This window comes from Castor canadensis, chromosome 5, assembly GCF_047511655.1.
Source record: "Castor canadensis chromosome 5, mCasCan1.hap1v2, whole genome shotgun sequence".
Classification (NCBI taxonomy): Eukaryota; Metazoa; Chordata; class Mammalia; order Rodentia; family Castoridae; genus Castor; species Castor canadensis.
The window spans coordinates 78,490,551-78,502,585 of NC_133390.1; the positions used below are offsets into that span (position 1 = coordinate 78,490,551).

The 12,035-nt window shown below is 33.8% G+C and overlaps 1 long non-coding RNA gene across 1 annotated transcript in view; it reads left to right on the top strand.

Annotated features, from left to right (window-relative positions):
- The window catches only part of LOC141423074 (uncharacterized), a 104,062-nt gene that overhangs the window by 47,941 nt on the left and 44,086 nt on the right, over window positions 1-12,035 (top strand). The window contains exon 2 of the long non-coding RNA XR_012447729.1: window positions 6,917-7,101. This is a non-coding gene — a long non-coding RNA (uncharacterized lncRNA). The remainder of the gene's footprint in view (window positions 1-6,916; window positions 7,102-12,035) is intronic.

Below are 12,035 nucleotides of genomic sequence, written 5' to 3' on the forward strand. Positions count from 1 at the left end.
AGAATGCCAAAACAATAACTGATGTGGGACTATAAATACCTTGATTTTAGTATTTACCCTACTGTAAACTTGTATTTGATGTTGCCTTTACTTTTTTGGATTTCAATTCTCTCTGATACATGGAGACATTTGCTTAAATACTGTTGAAATTTTTGTGATCAAAGTTACAAAGCTGAATGAGATTTTGGGTGCATTCTAATTGCATGTATATTCTTAGAGATTATTAAGACCATGTACACAAGTGAGGACTATAGATATGAGTCCTATGATTACCATATAGTAGCAAGAAGGCTTTGAACCTTCTCAGATTCTTAGTCCATTCACCTATTATTGGAAATATGGGGGATAATAATAATTAACCTTCAGGGGTATGGGAAAATCTGAGACACCCTCCAAAAAAAAAAAAAAAAAAGTAAAGGAATCTATGGGTTAGACTTTACAATTTTTTGCTTCTATCATTATCAATGAGGAATTTATAACATTTTTGTCAAAATTTTTTGAGTTAATATTTTCATTTTAATATAGTTAGTTTCTTACTTTATACTGAGGTATAAATTGCAAGACTTTGCAATATGTGAGGTGCTTTGAGCTCCCTAGGAAAAAGCATTATGCAATTAGAGAACATTACTATTTATTGCACTGATGTCTGAATGCTCAAGGTTCCAGACACATTCATCTTAAAGGAAGTATTATGTGAACCCTATAAATGTGCATATGCTTAATAAACATTGGCAATTCATACTTTTCCACTTTTGTTAAAAGTAAAAGCAAAAACAAAAAGTTAATATAACATGCAATTTTGACATGGATTGTAAAATACTAGAATTCAAATCCTTTTTAAAACTTCAGTTGCCTACAAATTACATGTAGGAAATTGTAATTTCGCTCTTGCCAGTCATTGACAATTATTGTCAAATTCCTGTCTTTGTGCATTTGAGCTATGCATACGTCTTTATTGTTCTATTAGCATCTTGCATGTACATGAAACTTGACACAGCATATTTAATTTTAATTAACATAATTATCCCATTAGAAGGAAAACCAGGCATAATTAATCCTTGTCACAAATGAGAAAATGGGACATGGAGAGCCTAAGTCATTTGCATTTGATCACATTAATTGTTCATGTATTTTCACTCTTGTGATGGACATCTTTAGAGCATGTAAGGAGAATCATGATTGTTCCAATTTGACTGGAGCATACATTTGAAGTATGGGTTGAAACAGTTTGAAGCACACTTAAAATAAATGTTGATATTTTTGGATATTTTTATGGATAGAATTGGAGAAACAGCTCAAGTCTATGAAACAAAAGAAACTCCAAATAAGAGCTGTGGTATTAGAAGATTTATAAAGTAGAATAATGAACAGGAATAGAGACAGAGATTAACTGGGTGTTGAACTAGCTCAGATAATATGGGAATGTTAAACAACGCCATTAAAGAAGCAGTGTGGATACAGAGAAGGTTAATTTATTAAAGGATTTAGAAAAATAAAATTATAGATTAAAGAGGATATAATCACTAAACGCTTCCTCCTTCCTTCCTTCCTCTTTCCCTCCCTCTGTTTCTTTCTCTCTTTCTCTCTCTCTTCCTTCTTTCCTTCCTTTCTTCCTTCCTTCCTTCCTTCTTTTTTCCTCCCTCCTTTTCTCCCTCCCTCACTCCCTCTTTCTCTCTTTTTCTCTTTCTTTCTTTTCTTTCTTAACCCAGGGCCTCATGCATGCTAGGCAAGCACTCTACCTTTGAACTACATCCCTAGCTAAACTTCTCTTATTTATCTGAATTCTGAACCAATTGTCAAATAGGACATGGCATCAAGGAATGTAGGTAAGTTTGGTTAATGACTAGGGATTGTGGTTTAGCTAGACCATAGCCAATTGACTTGCTGCACTATAATTATACAGTCTTTCTCATTGGGTTACTGAATGACTGTATAACTAGGCTTTCCTGTTGTGGGCATCCTTAGTAACCAGTCATGGAAAAGTAGGGAATGCCTACAATGTATACTGTTATGGACAATATGCTTCTAAGAAAGAAGGAAAAGTGAAGTTGAACTTAGAATGCTTAATTCCTCCTTCAAAATTTACTTCTTAGAAAATCAGCTCTACTTAGAAGGAATAGGGAAGAAATGATGAGACCAAAGTTTGGCTAAAAGATTATTCTAGGAAATTTCCATGTAGGGAAACATGAAGACTTGGAAGTAAATGAAAATCCACAACAAAATCATTACCAAATGATGTCTCCTTAACTTACCTTGATAGATATTACCTTTATTAGTGATAAACTCAGCCTAAAGAATGCCTTCTCAATCTCAGCACGAATGATGTATTGGTCAGGTAATTCTTTCTTTCAAGGTGTCAAATAAAATTCATCATCTCTGCATAGGAGATTCCAATTGCATGCCCTCATTTTTGACACCCAAAAATGTCTTCAGCACTTGCCATAACAAAAATTATGCATCCCCAGCCCCAGTTGACTAATGGGGCTGACCTAAATGGAGATCCTTAGGGATCTAAGTTTTAATCTTTCTAATTAATTGTGCATAAGCCTTTGGAAGTGTTTTACCTTAATAATTTTGGGGGGTTGAAAAGAACAGGTCTATTATTTTGGAGGAAATACAATTTCTATTAGATCTGAAATTTTGGGAAAGACATTCGTAACTGGGAGAACACTAGTGGAAATTAATTATATGCAGTACCTATCTGAGTTTGGAAGGATATTCTTTGGTTGTGAAATGTTTTAAAATCACTCTTGGTCAGAGGAAACTATACTTATTATATAAAGAAGAAGGAAATAAAAATACAGGTACCACTATGATTAGTAGCACCATTATCATTATTGCTTTTACAAGTCTTCAATTATGTGTTCTCTGAAGATATTATCTCAGCATTTGGTTGTATTTACATTCATCAGATGCAAGAGGCAATTTCACTGCAGATTTTAAATAAAATATAAAAAGCCATAAAATATAGTATCACACATTCCTATTACTGTAAATGGCATTAGGATTTAAATAAGACTTATGTTCAAGGCTAAATTTTCTCCTAACCTCAATTCTTTCTCTCTTTCTCTCTCTCTCTCTCTCTCTCTCTCTCTCTCTCTCTCTCTCTCTCTCTCTCCCTCTTCCTTCCTTCCTTCCTTCCTTCCTTCCTTTCTTCCTTTCTCTCTCTCTCTTTCTTGTTCTTTTTTTGTGGTATTGGGGATTGAACACAGGGCCTTATGTCAAGCATTCTACCACTTCAACCCTTTCAGTTTTTTCATTTTGTTTTTGAGACAGGGTCTCACTACCTTTGTTAAGGCTGGTCATGTACTCCCATCTTCCTGCCTCTGGCTCCCAAGTAGCTGGGATTACATTGTTGAACCACCTTGCCTGGCCCTGACTTGATTCTTTACTATGAAAAATTAATTTCACCTTTCTAGGACTAAGACCATCTACACAGAATTATTGAATTGATTAGATGTGTAGAATTTTAAAAAATTATAGTTGTCCTGAAAGCATAGCTCCTTATCCTTTACAGGGTCTTCTGCACTTGAGTAGATCTTGGGTTTTGCTTTCTGTTTCTCTTATTACAAAAGTCAATTTCTATTTGGGTTATATAAGCACCCTTAGCGCAAAAGCAGTTTCCAGCCTAAACTGAATGATTGTTTTAGTTTCTTTCTTTCTTTTAGTTCTAGCTGTAAAATTTTAATTCTTTATTTTCAGCTCTGTGACTTTTTGGTAACTTTTTGTTGTTTTAATGACAGATGAGTTACCATTATCAAAAATCATAAGACTTACATTCAATATAAATAATTGGGACAATTAAGTCATAGAACAATTGAAAAGAGCTATAATGTAACTGCCAAAAGCAAATTACATTGTTTTCAATTATTTATCTCTGTTTTGATTAGTGTATTAAAAGTATTTATATTTTTATCATATAGAAAATATGAATCCATATCATATTTTTGTCTATACTATTTTATAAAACATTAAATAAATGCAAGTGAATATTTCTAACAGGCAAAAATGTTAGTACTGATAATCATATGATTTATACATTCTAAATCCTGAAGAAATAGAATGCCTGAACAGTGAGTAATAAGATCGAATCAGAAAATTTTAAAAAGCCTCCAATCAGAGAGAAGCCTAAGACCACATGGCTTCACTGTTGATTTCTACCAAACATCTAAAAAAGAGCTGATATCATTTCTTAAATTATTCCAAAAAATAGAAAAGGAAAGAAGTGGGGATGTGGAGAAAAGCCCTTTAGTGTGCCATTGTTTAAAAACTATGGAAGTTACCTAAATTTTAAAAAAATTGAACAAGCTTGTGATCTAGCAATCCCACTACTGCACATGTACCAAAAGGAAATTAAATCGGTCTGTCAAAAACAGACTCTCTTCTTTTTGTTGCAGCACTATTTACAATAGTCAAGAAAAGGAAATAATCTATGCACATGTCAACTGATTAATGGATGAATAAAATGTGGTCCTTCTTCATAAGAAAAGAATTCAGCCACAGCAAGGATGAGAGCCTCTCATTTGTGACAACATGGATAGCACAGGAAATCTTTCTGTTAAGTGAAATAAGCCTGGAACAGAAAGACAAATATCACATGATACTTATAATCTATAGAAAAATCTATCTCAATAAAATTGAAAACAGAATGGTGGTTACCAACGACTGGGGAGTAATAGGATGGGCGAGGAGGGATGGAGAAATGGTGATGAAGAGGTACTTACTTATAGTTAGTTAGAACTAAGAAGTTCTGGTGTGTTATTACAGAATAAGGTGATGTATTGTTTATATTTTTTAAAGAGCCAGAAGAAAAGAATTTTGAATGTTTTCACCATAAATGATAAATGTTTGCAAAGGTGAATAGTTTTACCAGATTTGAACATATATAATTCATTCGTATATTGAAACATCACACATTGCCATGAAAATATGTACAATATTTATATATCCCTTCTCTCATCCAAAGAAAAAAACTATTATTCTGAAATTTGTGTTCATTAATTCCTTACTTTCTTGCATCTGTTTTTTTCATTTTATTGCATATTTGTCACAAATATTTTTATACTACTGGAAATTTCTATAAACACATTGCTGATTGACTAGTTCATAAATTGTATGTAATGACTTATTAAACTATTATAAAAATAAACATTTCACTTTAAAAATAAATCATACTGTGTTACTCATCTCTATGAATAAACATTTTTAAAATTTTTGAATACTTGTGAAGAAGCCTAGGATTTAGATTATGTGGATAAATAACACATAATTTTTGAGAACTTTCATAATATGTGTTTAAATCACTTTCTGGAAAGTTTGTATTGATTTTCAACATTGGGATGTGATTAACCAGGTAAAATATTTCATAAGACCACATGAGTTAAAACTCCAGTTTACCTTTTGTTATCTTGCCTGGGGCAAGTTTTTAATTGCTCAGTGCCTCTTATTTATTTATTTTTCATAAAGTAATGCAAAAAAATTCCTACTTCCCCAAAGATGTTATAAATATCTAATGTAGCAGTATAATTTATATAAATATGCTATATCCAAAATACTTTATATAATAACTATTTGATAAATATCAGTTATAATATATTAGTGTGCTGTAATAATATTATAATTTTGTGATTAATTTGTATATTTTATGAAATGTTTTCTAATATCCTAAGTAAAATCATAATCTTATTTCAATTTTTATTACTTTGATTACTATGCATTTTTCTATATGTATTAGCTATGCTTTTCTTTATAAACTAGGAAATCATAGTTTTCCATTGACATAAAGGGATATTGGTATTTTTATTCTTAAGAATTTGTATTAAATCTCCAATCACCAAAGACTTTAGCTCTTTTTATGCACTGTGCTTTGCATTTGTTTCTCACATTTTGTAATTTTTATCATTTTTTGCTTTAATGCAGAATTTTTAATATGATAAAATAACTGCATCTTATCCTTCATGACTTCTCCCATTGATATGATATTGAGAATGTGTTTCCCCATCTTGGGGAAAATTAGTCTACATTTTCTTTCAGTTGAGCAGTTTTATTTTCAAAATTAAATACATCAGGGATTTATTTTGGTCTAAGTCAGCACATTATTTATGTCCCTCATTAATTCCAAGAGTTTCTCAGCAGAAATTTGAGAGTTTTGAAGACAAAGAAATTATTGGTAAATGATGATAATGTTTCCAATGTTATACCTCTGATTTTTCTTACTGGCTATTTGTTCTAGATGTAAGGGTTGTTTCTCCATTAAGTGTAGCATTTGCTAATGGATTTCAGAATTATATGCATTCTTTACCACATGATGAAAATGCTGTTCTATTTTCAATCTAGTCAGTATTTTAATGAGGAATAGTTGTTACATTTGTTTAAATTTCCTTATGACATTGTTATCTGTATCTTCTCAGAGATATTTGCAGTGTGCACAATTATGATCAATTTGTGAGGAAAAATGCAAAACAAACAGTATAGACAATTGCAATGTCTATACGTTATTTGCTAGCATCTCAAACCTGATTTTCTGTGTTTGGTTTGGATCATGTTCATTCTCTTTTTATGCCCAATTCTCAATACCATTTTTTCTCTACAACAACATAAAGGAAATTATTCTACTAATGATGATGGTGGTGATTATCTTACTAATCATAAGGTCTATGATTAATGCTTACTAAATACTTAATAGCCTCATGATAAATTTCACTTATTCTTCTGGTTAAATGAAAAAAAAAGTAGTGACAGAAAGGCTGAGAATTTTTTTTAAAAATGCATTTCTAAATGGAGATAGCTGTAAGAGCAAACATTCTGAGTTGACTCAACTCTCACTTTTATCTTTTGGTAAAACTTACCTCTATAAATTTTCCTGCCATAACTTATTTTACAACATTTTGATTTTTCCTGATTTCCATGTTCCAAGGGCAAATGTAGCACGTCCATTGCTTCTGTGCTCAGCATTGTTTGGATAGTTGAAATCGCCACTGAAATTTTGAAAGAGAAGGATGCTGGAGAACAAAGAGACACAAAAGGAACAATAAAATGCCTTCATTATTACCAGGTAGCTAGAGCTCCTGTGTTGCCAGAGAACTGAAATTCACACCTCAGGTGAGTAAAGTCTCTCCTTTCCAGAATTCTAGGAAAATGGAGATTTAATGAACATTTTTCCCTAACTTTTTTGATACTGTTCACTCTGTTTTCTCTTGGAAGATGAAACATATGGTTACTAGTTTAAGACAGAGTTTCTAAACTATTCCTTATAATTGGCATAAAGTCCCTCTGGATTTTGGTATATGTTTTTTTCATATTTAATTTGTAGACCTGTTACTATTTTGTTTCTCGTGTATGCATTTTCAGAGACTGAAGGGCCAAAATCTCTGTTCACCTATCTTAGAAATCTCTATAAATCTTGTTTACTGCTTAACTATAAAGTAATATTGGAGGTGTTGAGCCTCTATCTAAAATTATTTGAAAAGATGTGATTATTTTTTAAGTATTGTAATCAGCTAAGGCAAATATCCTTCAAGTACAATGTCCAAAAATAAGAGATCATTGAAGATTGATTATTTCCCCCATGGAACAATTTTACTGCTGCTGTTATTAGGTAAATCTATAAAATACTCCAATGCAATTACAATTTTTACTTATAAATAGAAACAAGCTAACTAGTAGATTTTTTTAAATTATGAAAATGTTAACTCAAATAATTTCTTTTGTGACTTGAAAATGCTACACTTGAAATATTTATAGATATGAAAAAAATGGGCAGAGTGAATCCTTTTACTAAGGTAAGAAAAGTGGTTTAAAATCAGAATTTTTTATTAACATGGAAGTAAAGCAATACATTAACCAAGTCATCTTCAGATGGAGTAGCAGGAAGCTGATTTACTTTCCCAAAATATAAAGAACAGATATAAAGTTCTCATTTCTGAGACACTGGATATGATGAAAGACAGTTATCTCTGACACAGTCTCACCCATTTACTGCATTGAGAAAGGTTCTAGGCTATAGGAAAGAAAGAAGAATACGAGGCAGTGCCTGCAGAACATTTGAGTTGAGGAGACAGATTTTGGGGAGAAAAAGGGAATGCTAGAGTATTTAAGATAGAGAAACAGAGAGGGACAATCTGCTTAGAGACAGAGCATTAAGAGCTGTAGAGGTTACCCTTCAATAATTCAGTAAAGATCGCCACATGTAGGTGCAAAAACTACTTAAGATTATGAAAAGAACTGATTGGAAGAGTAGAGGCAATGTTGCCCTTGATCAAACAGGTCCAGATCTAGGGTCCCAGAGCAATTGTCTGCTTTCAAACAAGACTTGAAGAACTTATAATTGAAAGGAATTTGAGCAAAAAACTCAGGAAAGTCTTGTATCAGTATATTTAGCCTTGGAATTAGTATTGGTTGAAAGAGCCAAAAGGATTAAAGTATTTATAAGGATTTTAACAGCAATTCAGAACAAAGCTCAAGAGTCTTTAGAGGAAAATAAAAATACATCTAAAAAAGGTAAAATTCACAGTCTAACATCCATTGAAAATTATCAGGACACACAAAGAAAATGCAGTCCATTATGAAGAAAGTATCAATCAATAAAAACTGACACAGATATCCTATAGATACTAGATTTAGCAGAAAAGGAGATTAAGATTCTTTTTTGAAAAATTGTTATACATTTACTCATACATGTATATATTGTTTGTACCACCTCTCCCTGCTGCCCCCCACCCCCTACCCCTCCATCCACACACCCCCCTCACTTTCAGACAGGACCTGTTCTACCCTCTTCTTCAATTTCGTTGAAGAGAAAACATAAGCTATAATAAGAAAGACATAGTGTTTTTGCTAGCTTGAGATAAAGATAGCTATACAGACAGATTCCTAGCATTGCTTCCATGCACATGTGTATTACAACCCAAATTGGTTCATCTCTACCAGACCTCTTCACTACTTCCTGATCACCACCCCATAGTGGCCTCTGCCAGTTTGAGATTACTTTATTCACTCCTCTACAGTGGGCACATCAACCACTGGCAAGTTTTAGGTTTCTTTCCCTTTTTCTATTCCTCCTGTGCACATTCTCCCCTTAGTGTGTGACCCATGTCCAATAATATCACTACATTTGTTTTAGTCTATAATTCACATATGAGAGAGAAAATATGATATTCGGCCTTCTGAGCCTGGATAACTTTGCTTAAGATGATGTTCTCCAGTTCCATCCATTTACTTGCGAATGACAAAATTTCATTCTTTTTTGTGGATGAGTAAAATTCCACTGTGTATAAATACCACATCTTCTTAAACAGTTCATCAGTAGTGGGGCATCTTGATGTTTCCATAACTTGGCTATTGTGAATAGTGCTGCAAAATACATGGGTGTGCAGGTGCCTTTATAATAACCTGAGTTGCATTTCTTTGGGTCTATTTCTAGGAGTGTTATTGCTGGATCATGTGGCAGATCTATGTTTAGTTTTTTAAAGAAGCCTCTGTATTGTTTTTCAAAGTGTTTGCACTAGCTTACATTCCAGCCAGCAGTATATGAGGGTTTCTTTTTCCCCAAATCCTCGCCAACATTTGTTGTTGGTGGTGTTTTTTATGATAACTATTCTAACAGGAGTGAGGTGGGATCTTAGTGTGGTTTGATTTGCGTTTCCTTTATGGACAGGGATGGTGAGCACTTTTTCATGTGTTTTGCTTTTTTGGCCATTTGGATTTCTTCCTTTGAAAAAGTTCTGTTTAGTTCAGTTGACCACTTCTTTATTGTTTCATTGATTTTGGGGGAATTTAGTTTTTGAACTCCCTATATGTTCTGATTATCAGCCCATTGTCTGACATATAGCCAGTGAATGTTTTTTCCCATTCTGTGGGTGTTCTTTTCAGTTTACAGACCATTTCTTTTGTTGTGCAGAAGCTCCTGAATATCATGTAGTGCCATTTATCCATCCTTTCTCTTAGTTACTGGGCTGCTGGAGTTCTACTGAGGAATTCTTTGCCTATAGCTATTACTTCTAGAGTATTCCCTGCTCTTTCCTGTACAAACTTCAGAATTCCGGGTCTGATATGAAGGTCCTTAAATCCATTTGAGTTGATACTAGTACAGGGAGATAGGCGTGTATCTAGTTTCAGTTTTCTGCAGGCAGATAACCACTTTTCCCAGCGACATATGTTTTTGGAACCTTCGTCAAAAATAAGGTGGGAATATCTGTGTGGATTCATATGCAGGTCCTCTATTCTGTTCCACTGGTCTTCAAATCTGTTTTTGTGCCAGTACCATTCTGTTTTTAATAGTATGGCAATGTAATATAGTTTGGAGTTGGGTATTGTGATACGTCCAGCATTGTTCTTTTTGCCGAGTATTGCCTTGGCTATTTGCAGTCTCTTCTGTTTCCAAATGAACTTTAGGGTAGATCTTTCAATCTCTGTGATATATGTTATCGGATTTTTTTAACTTAACTTTATTTTATTTATTTTTTTAAATTAATTTATTCACATGTGCATACATTGTTTAGGTCATTTCTCCCCCTTGCCCCCCACCTCCAACCTCTCCTCCCCTCCCCCCTCACTTCCAGGCAGAACCTGTTCTGCATTTTTCTCCAGTTCTGTTGAAGAGTAGAAATGAGCAATAATAAGAAAGACATAGCATTTTTGCTAGTGGAAATAAGGAAAGCTATACAGAGAGATTCCTAGCATTGCTTTCTTATACAAATGTGTTCCATCCCAGGTTGATTTATCTCTAACTGATCTTCACACTGGTTCCTGATCCCCTTCTCATGTTGACCTCTGTTGCTTTGAGGTTTCTGTATTAATTCCTATGGAGTGGGGACATCAAATGCTTTAATATTTTGGGTTTACTACCTAACCCAGTACCTCCCGTATATGTTCTCCTCTTGTCATGTAACCTAATCCTGCAACATTGCTGTATTTGCTCTAGATCTAAAGACCACTATGAGGGAGAACATACAACTTTTGGTCTTCTGAGTCTGGCTAACCTCACTCAGAATGATGTTCTCCAGTTCCATCTATTTACTTGCAAATGATAAGATTTCATTTTTCTTCATGGCTGAGTAAAATTCCATTGTGTATAAATACCATATTTTTTTGATCCATTTATCAGAAGTGGGGAATCTTGGTTGTTTCTATAACTTGGCTATAGTGAATAGTGCTGTAATAAACATGGGTGTGCAGGTGCCTTTAGAGTAACCCGTGTCGCACATTCCTTTGGGTATATCCCCAGGAGTGGGATTGCTGGATCATATGGCAGATCTATGTTTAGATTTTTAATAAGTCTCCAAATTTTTTTCCAGAGTGGTTTTACCAGCTTGCATTCCCACCACCAGTGGATTGGGGTTCCTTTTTCCCCACATCCTCGCCAACACATGCTGTTGATGGTGGTGTTTTTGATGATGGCTATTCTAACAGGGGTGAGGTGGAATCTTAGTGTGGTTTTGATTTGCATTTCCTTTATGGCTAGAGATGGTGAGGATTTTTTCGTGTGTTTTTTGGCCATTTGAATTTCTTCTTTTGAGAGAGTTCTGTTTAGTTCAATTGCCCATTTCTTTATCGGTTCACTGATTTTGGGAGAGTTTAGTTTCTTAAGTTCCGTGTATATTCTGGTTATCAGTCCTTTGTCTGATGTATAGCTAGCAAATATTTTCTCCCACTTGGTGGGTGGTCTGTTTAGTTTAAAAATCATTTCTTTTGTTGTGCAGAAGCTTTTTAATTTTATGAATTCCCTCCCATTTGCCCATTCTTTCTCTTAGTTGCTGGGCTGCTGGGGCTCTATTGAGGAAGTCCTTGCCTATACCTATTAATTCCAGAGTGTTTCCTGCTCTTTCCTGTACTAACTTCAGAGCTTAAGTCTGATATTAGGTCCTTGATTCATTTTGAGTTGACATTAGTACAGGGTGGTAGACATGGATCTAGTTTTAGTTTCTTGCAGGTGGATAACTGCTTTTCCCAGCAACAGTTGTTGAAGAGGCTGTCTTTTCTCCATCACATATTTTTGGCCCTTTTGTCAATATAAGGTAGGTATAGTCATGTATTCT